Raw genomic sequence first — 9,533 nt, 5'->3', positions numbered from 1 at the left:
GCCGACGTCCTAAGTAGATATCCTCAAGCAGAAAATTTCCTGGATAACGATCCTGAAAATGAAGTCACTTAATCAGTGGGATTGACGAGAGCACCCAGTTTAGCAGGAGAAGAACTGCAAGAGTGGCGGAACACCCAACTTCAGAATGAATGGTGCCGTAGTATCTCTGAAGACGTCCTATTGCAACCTAATTCCGGTTACCTACTACATGAAGGCTTGTTGTTTTACAAGGATCAGAAGGGACGAGGAACTTACCGATTACTAGTTCCACTCGTTTTGATTCCTAAGGTAATGGTTGCCGAGCACGACGAAGCTGGTCATTTCGGGTTCACCAAAACGTATAAAAGGCTAAGACTTCATTTCATTTGGCCCAAAATGAAAGAGAAGATTGCGCAATATGTGCGGGAATGTTTGGTATGTTCCAGAAACAAACCGGACAGGAAAGGAATCTGTAGACAACAATTTAGCATTATGAACAGGGTGAGGTCGGTGGAGTGTTAGGGCGACTACGATCACGGAGGGTCAGGGCGGTGGAGGGTATCGCGACTGCGATCTCGGAGGGTGAGGGCGGTGGAGGGCGAGGGCGATTGCGATCTCGGAGGGTGAGGGCTGTGGAGGGCGAGGGCGACTGTGATGTCGGAGGGTGAGGACGGTGGAGGGAGAGGGCTACTGTGGTCTCGGAGAGTGAGGGGGTGGACGACGAGAGCGAGAGCGTCATCGATCTCGGAGGATGAGGGCGGTGGTGGGTGAGGGTGGTGGAGGGCGAGGGCGACTGCTATCTCGGAGGGTTACGGTGAGGGGAGGTTGACTCAAAAGTAACATCTCTGGTTTCGAATCCTGGCCTGGGTAAAGGTGTAAGCCTCCATTTATCAATTTCATCTGATTAGCATTCATTCTCATCTTCGCGATTAGCCAAGAGTTAAAGATAGGGACGTAAAATAGGCAAAATATAAAACTAACGAGAACATTTTAGAAAGTCTTCAAATCTTTTGTTGTAAACTTTTTTAAAATTTCTTCAACAGCCAACTAAAGATGTAAGCGACGAGAACAACTCCAACGACGAAGATCATACCTGCATCAAACACTATCGAAATTTGTGCAGAACAAAAGAAAATGTAAGTTTAAAAAAATAGGAAATGTTATTTTAAGATTTCGGCCAGTGTATGTAATCGCTGACCTGCCATCGTCATGGGGAGATTAGGGAGCTACGAGTGAGCAGCGTAATCTAGTCAACAATGACTGAGAGTTCGACACCTCTTGTGGAGTATATGAGAGTGAGGCCGGTCGGTAGGTAAGCCCGAGCCCTCATGGTCTGTTGCGCTACGAGTCATGGTTATTATAACTATTTGTACATTGGAAAAATGCAATACTGAATTTTCATACTTGGAAAATCAATTTCCTACTATTACGTCGGAGAAGAAAAAACCGTAATGCGAAAAGAAATTAGTGAACAGAGGAGCGAAGGGGAGTCGATAGGAGACGTCAGATAGGTGATGAGAGAATTGGAAAAACAGCGGGATCGAGGCGAGAAGAAAAGACACACGAAGGTGGAAGGGGAGGGTACTTGAGCAGAGGAGAGAAGTCGAGGAGAATAGTAATGTGGATACAAGAGACGAAACTACTAGAAATGATGAAAAGGGAAGAGCTGAACAAAGGAGAGGATAGGAAACTATATGTAGTTCTAGAAAATTTTGTATGACTGGTAATATTTGATTTCTTTGGTGTGTTAAAATTTAACTGCATCTGAAGTTAACAAAATTAATCAGCGAAAAATTGATTTACTTCAGTTTACTTCGCTTTTTGTGCCACATTTGGCTAATTTGCAAAGATTGGGATGAGGAATGATATGAAGAAATTGACACTCACAAACATTCATGCCCAAGCCCGGATTCGAACCAGGTAGCCTTGGCGTAGTAGCGCGATGTGCTAACAACTTTACCACTGGGCCGGCAATCAGCGAGAAAGAACTATTCGAACGAAGTAGTGGCAGCGAGGGGATCATTCCAAGAAATTGTAAAGAATTATTTTACAAGGCAAGTAACTACAAGGAAATTGTTAGGCAGAATATCGATAACTACAGAAACTGGGATGTAATATGTTCCTAAAAACAAATTTGTAAGTCTAGCATTTGGATTTGTCCCTCTTCAACAACTGCAGTGTAAGTGACAGACATGGAGAACGCTTCCATCAGGAAATATACATCATGGAATACCGTACATTAAAGTATCAGACTATTTTTCCCGCATGTAAAGTAAGTTACGGACTGTAAACAATTCCCAAGAAGTCATATTGGAAACTTTAGAACAGCGATTGATTTGATTTTGTGGCTGTGAATCTCATGATGCTAACTTCCTAAAAGTGGCAGAGATCATATTTATAACAGAAATATCATAGATTGTCAAATAACACTTTAAATCGACTATTGCATATTATATTTCAGCTATTAAGGTGCACGGAGTTTAGCTGTTACCATTCCTGTTTCAATCTTAAGGGTGGACTTTTTGAACAAGTCTTACGTGGCTAAGAATGGTACGTTAGTTTATCCACAGTTATGACAAGTTAGAATTTACTTTGGTAAATTGTATATATTTTCTTGACTTTCATTTCTGCAATAACTTTGGCACCTGTTGTTGTAATGCAAGAAGCGAAAGTAAAAATACTGATAGTATTAAGCTTCAGGGGTGCAGATAATTATGGCAACAGAATCTTAGAGGATGTTCAAAATAAAATTGACGTTGACAGATAGTCATACTTGACCATCGGTTACCATATATCAAGGAAATACGTGTACAAAATAAATATAACAGGCGATATCAACTCATAAATGTTAATTGTTGTCCATAAATTGAAAAGGAAAAAATATTCAGTCAAACAATGTATAATGTATCTTGTGCTTGCTTGTAAGAGTCTGAGTCTAATTTTATTCAGTAACCACTTAAACTGATTCTCTGTGTCTTTTAGCTTTACTTCTTCTACGATCTACACAATTCCTGTTCATTTCGAAATCATAATTTGTGTTATGAAATGATGGTTTCTCTACAAGAAAGATTGACCATTTGAGTCAATATATAATTTGTTATGTACTTTCGTAACATGGGTTTCTTACTCTTGTCCTCACATCCACGTAGCTTCTCTGCAAACTGTGTTACCGGCCGCGATATCAAATGGTCTACAACCTTTAGAGAGTTCCCACATATTACTCAACTAGTCAGGAAACCTCATTTCGATAATGTGAAGGAATTTTCATTTCCTTGTACAGCATCACTCAAAAGTATTTGGAGAGCGACATTTGATTCTAGGCAACTTAAGTTAGAGATAGTGTTGTTTGTTTGCATGTACAGCTTGGACTAAATTCTGGATACATACACAATATGCATGTGTGAAATATAAGAAAGAAATAAAAATATATTACATATATAAAAATGCAAATAATTTAGTATTATGTCACGAATGACAAATTACTGTATGAAGAATGTATAGTTCAAGCATCTAAAAGAAACATATAGTGTTAGTTAGCCTCACAGGAATAGATCGTCGTCCTACAGTGATGAAACCTCTGAATATTTAATGATGTCTAAAAACAAGAACCCTGTTGGATAGGTTAGCACATGTGCTACTACGACACCACAGTTCCTGTGTCACAATGCCGATTAATATATTTATTTATTTATTTTCACCTTTGACAAAGCTCTGGCTCTAATGACAATAGGTTTAGATACATCATAAACAATTAAAAAATTACAATTTCAACAATATAAAACAATGGCAGAAGAAGGAGAGCAAGACTACAGTAATCATTGCCTAAAAAATACTAGCACAAAATTTATACAAGACATAAATCTAGAAATGACATTTACAGAAGTATAACAAGATACATATCTATATGCAGACTTTCATAACTATAAAAATGTATATACTCATATATAAACAAATATACACACATACGAGCATAATTATATATGCAAACATACCCATGTACACAGAAACATGTACAATTGTTTAGGAGCGTAATTTGTTCATAATGTTCTTTGAAGGATAGAGAGGAACTGCTTGAATGGCATAGCAAAATCCAAGTCTCCACCTGATGTATATGTTTGTGTTCGTCTGTCCTGAATGAAAAATGGTTTTAAGATATAATTGATATGTGAGTTTGATGTGTAGGCAAGGCTGCCTCTTACAGGTCTTCCTTAAAAAAAAAAATAATAATAATTAGCAAATCGCGCTACGACGCCAGGGTTCCCGACTTCGAATCCTGACCTGGGCATAGATGTTCGTGAGTGTCCATTCATGAGTTTCATCACCATCACTCATCCGCATCTTTGGAAATTAGCCAAAAGTAGCACTAAGAGCGAAGTAAAATATAGCAAATCAATCATTGAATTAATGCTTTTAGGTGTCTAATCTCAGGTAAAATAGAAAACCTCACGCAGAAGACCATATCTTGCCCTGAACTCAAGTAAAATGTATTTCGCCCCGTGAGAATATTAGGTTACAACTTAAATAGCTATTAGTTGTTTCATGTTGATAATCTGATCAATGCATTAATTCTTGTCTGTCAGAAAATATTTCCTCGAACTACCTCTACTCTTCTCTCGCATCCGCTCCCTTCTCTTCTTCTCCACTATACTCTTCTCTTCTCCTTTCATTCTTCTCTCCTCTGCTCCTACCTCAAATTTCTATTGTTCTCTCCTCTATTCCCCTCTTCACTTGTCTTCACTCGTCTTATATCTTGTTTCCTATCTTCGATTACTGACTCCACTGCGCTCTTCTCCTCTCCTCGTTGTAATTATATATCCCTCTCGTTCACTCTAATTTCCACGCCTCACCTCCCGTCTCCTCCTCTAACCTTGTATTTTCTTCTCCTCTATTCAGCTTCTCCCTCTCGCATCTCCTTTCCTTTCATCTAATTTCTTCACTTCTCTTCTTCTATTCTCTCTTTTCTTCTCTTATTTCCGTATTTTTCTTCCGCATCTGTCCTCTCCTAATTCCCTGTTCCTTCCCCTTTACTTCTCTACTTCTTTCATGAAACATTGAGTCATTTGTGATAAATTAATAGTAATAACCCGTGGTGCAACAGCCCGTTAAAGACCCACGAGGAGATCATCAAACTAGTTTCTGGTCACGTGTGGTGAGCATGAAGAACCCCCAGTCTTTTTTGTGTGTTTCCGTGACCGGGTCACGCTACTCATTCGTAGCTTCCAAGTTTCCTCACGATAGTTGGTGGACACCTGTCTCATAAATAGGCCGAAATCGCAGGAGAAAATTTGCTACTGTTCTCCCAGGAGACTGGAGCCTGCGCGCGTCTCGTTGCCTGAGTCCAAAACCTGACACCTTAGACCGCACGGCCACATTTTAACAGAGCACGCTACAACGCCAGGGGTCCCAGGTTCGAATCCCGGCCTGGGCGTACTTTGTGACTGTTTCTTCATTAATTTCATCATATCATCACTCATCCTTATTCTCGTGATTAGCCAAAAAAGGGCAGAAATACGAAGTACAAAAACCAAATCAATCAATCAATACTGAATCGTTTGTAATTCTAAATACGTAATATATTTTTCATTCCCTTCGCGCCTTTCACTCATATACATGGTGAGTCACCTAACCTAACTACCGGAAATATTTCGTGAAGAACAATAGATATTGAAATACTGATTGCACAGACATAAAGTTAGGAGAGAAGCTCATGAAATTAGTGGTTACAATACATTCACCAATGTAAGCAAATATAATTTTCAACACAAACTTAAGTCTTTCAAAATGGAAAGCGTTCATTATGTTTAGCGAAATTAAAGGTAAGGACTTACATAGTAAGAATGGCGTTTGTTACATTGTAATACGTCAGTTATTTTCCAAGTAATTGTAACGTGAGGTTGAAATACAACGACAGAAATAAACCTCAGCAGTTCATTCACATGTCTATCGGAGGATATCAAGAAAGAAAGAGGAATATTGATAAAATGTATGAACGGTTTAGGAAGGAATTTAAATCCCCCATTACATTCACACATAAACTGTATTAGTAATACCTAGAAATTTTCAGCTGAAAATACAGGCTCGAACAGGACTCGAACTCGGGTCTCTAGCATACCGTGTCATTGCTATAACCACTGAGCTACCGAGCCTGCCGGTCTCATTTCTCGCTGAACTTTTCTGCGTAGTACATCTCCTGTGTGTGTCTAATCTTCAATATATTAGTATTGTTCATCTACAGTACGAATTCCCTTTGTCAGAGCATTGTACACATTCAATCACAGTTCATGAATGAATGAATGTACAAAGAACTCCTCATTTTCAAGAGATGCCGTAATGACTGGATACCATATCATGTCCTGTGTAATACTGCAGCAGGCTGATTCGTTGCAAAGTTCCATGTTTTCTGAGATTGTAGGCGCATGGCGATATAATTCCTCCTTTAACCTACCCCACAATAAAGAAGTCTAAAGGTGTCAGATGGGGTGACTGGGCAGGCCAGTTTAAGCGTTACGTAAAGGGTCAACGAAGTTAGTAATAAGGTGTGTTTTATACAGCGTATATTGATACACCTGTATATTGAATTGTATCTTCTGCAAATATCCTGTATAATGCAACAAACTGCCGGAGTACTAACTGAAGTGAGTGTACAGCAGATAGGATACTTAACAACAACAACGAAAAACATTGGTTGTGTCAAAAAGGGCAAACATGTTTGTTACAACAGAAGAATGAATTTATCACATACGGGTCAATCCGTATGAATTCATACAACCTGGTTGCTTGACCATTTTTAAAAAAGTTTATTTTTTGAGTGGTGTGAGACTCATATATTGACAGTTCAGAACCACTCTTATTTTATTTTTACTATCACCGATTTGAAGATGGCGGGTATTTTTTTATCATGGCGCGCGTCATTTTCTCCATTCGTAAGCATCAGCGGCAACTTTTTTTTCTCAGCTGTGGTAAGTCCTACGACAATAAAACAAAATCTGTGATGTTAAGCACATTATAGGCTACAATTATATTTATGTGTAATTTTCTAAATATTATTCCTTCATAATAAATGTTAAGGTTGAAATTGTGTATTTTAATCGCTCAAAATGACATTTTCCTACATTTTTTTTGGGGGAAGGCAGTTTGTTTGATACTTGAATTTTCTTGTGCAAGTACCTGTGTACCAATAGAGTATGTCAAAATTATTTGAAGCTTGAGACTTTAATATTTGTTTTTCTACAGGGTCATAAACATGTACTTTTTGTTAAAAAATTCCAAGTTCAGGGTTAAAGATCTCTGGTGGGCAGTTGTTTAAAAATCTGAAATTTGTACACAATACAGTACTCTATGAGAAGTAATTTCAGTAAACATTTTGAGTTTGAGATTTAATTGGTTTAAGAGATACAAAACTCGTGAAAAATTCAACATTTTGCATTAAATATGGCATGTCTAATTTCATTTCTTATTAACATTTTGTGTTGAAATTCTGCAAACTGTAATTTGGAATGTCAATGAACAACATTACAATCCTGAAATGGCTCTGCAATAAAGTATATATACGAGGGCGTGTTGAAAAGTAACGCTTCCTATATTTTTATTTTCTTTGTTACCTTGTAAACGCATTTTGGATTTTGAGCAACCATGCATTGCACTTTTAAGACTTTCCAGCTTCTCCATTGAAGGTTTCAAAATAGATAACCCCAGCTGAACACGATTCCGATGACCTCCATCAGTTGCATTTCGCGGCCTTTCATTCCATTCTCTCACATAGCTGAGATTTCTTCAGCTGGGGTTATCTTTACGAGCATGAACAGCCCACGATTGCACAGTACTGATGTCTACACATTCATCCCCATAAAGTGCCCTCAGTCTCAGATGAATGTCAATTTGTAGCACATTTTCTGCGTTTAGAAACTCGATCACTGAACGCTACTTCAGGCGATTCACCGACATTGCATGGTTACATGCTGCCATTTTCCTCGCAATAGTTCAGCACCCCCTGGCAATAGAAGTTTGAAGCCTTCAATGGAGAAGCTGGAAAGTCTTATAAGTGCAATGTATGGTTGCTCAAAATCCAAAATGCGTTTACAAGATAACAAAGAAAATAAAAATATAGGAAGCGTTACTTTTCAACACGCCCTCTTATATATACTTTATTGCAGAGCCATTTCAGGATTGTAATGTTGTTCATTGACATTCCAAATTACAGTTTGCAGAATTTCAACACAAAATGTTAATAAGAAATGAAATTAGACATGCCATATTTAATGCAAAATGTTGAATTTTTCACGAGTTTTGTATCTCTTAAACCAATTAAATCTCAAACTCAAAATGTTTACTGAAATTACTTCTCATAGAGTACTGTATTGTGTACAAATTTCAGATTTTTAAACAACTGCCCACCAGAGATCTTTAACCCTGAACTTGGAATTTTTTAACAAAAAGTACATGTTTATGACCCTGTAGAAAAACAAATATTAAAGTCTCAAGCTTCAAATAATTTTGACATACTCTATTGGTACACAGGTACTTGCACAAAAAAATTCAAGTATCAAACAAACTGCCTTCCCCCCCAAAAAATGTCCGAAAATGTCATTTTGAGCGATTAAAATACACAATTTCAACCTTAACATTTATTATGAAGGAATAATATTTAGAAAATTACACATAAATATAATTGTAGCCTATAATGTGCTTAACATCACAGATTTTGTCTCATTGTCGTAGGACTTACCACAGCTGAGAAAAAAAAGTTGCCGCTGTTGCTTACGAATGGAGAAAATGACGCGCGCCATGAAAAAAAAATACCCGCCATCTTCAAATCGGTGATAGTAAAAATAAAATAAGAGTGGTTCTGAACTGTCAATATATGAGTCTCACACCCCACAAAAAATAAACTTTTTTAAAAATGGTCAAGCAACCAGGTTGTATGAATTCATATGGATTGACCCATACTTGTTTCAAATGTTATCTTCACGTTACAAATACCTGGTAAGTAACTGACGTATTACAATGTAAAAAACACCATTCTTAATGTCTTATGTCTTACTTTAAATTGTGCTGAAAATAATATAGGATCTTCATTTCTTTAAAAAGAAATTCTGTTAAATATCCTACTTGCTAACCTGGTTGAATGTATAGTATCCATTAATTTCATGAGCCCTCCTAATAACTTTATGTATTTGCATTTAGTTTTTCAATATTCATTATCATTTAGGAAATATTTCCGGTGGTAACATTAGGTAACTCACCCTGCATACTGTGTATGTGGCAACCCTGAAATTGATACTAGCTCCATGTGCAAGCCATAAACACCTTATGTAAGTTAGTTTGCCAAGTATAAAATGTTTATGTCCTAATAGTATGGTGAACCCTGTACTTTTCGTTAGTTTATTGTCAAGGGATAGATCGTAAAATGTATCAAATTCACGTTACGCCGAAGCTACATCATCAATAAACGATATTATAGTAGACAAAGGAGAAAGAACTATTATTCTTTGGGAGATTCCAGAAAAGTACTAATGTTTATAACTTCCTTTTGGAAAATGACAGGACATTAATTT

The sequence above is a fragment of the Lepisma saccharinum genome, chromosome 9 (genome assembly GCF_977018435.1).
Source record: "Lepisma saccharinum chromosome 9, izLepSacc3.1, whole genome shotgun sequence".
Lineage (NCBI taxonomy): Eukaryota > Metazoa > Arthropoda > Insecta > Zygentoma > Lepismatidae > Lepisma > Lepisma saccharinum.
Note: the sequence above shows the minus strand (reverse complement) of the source record.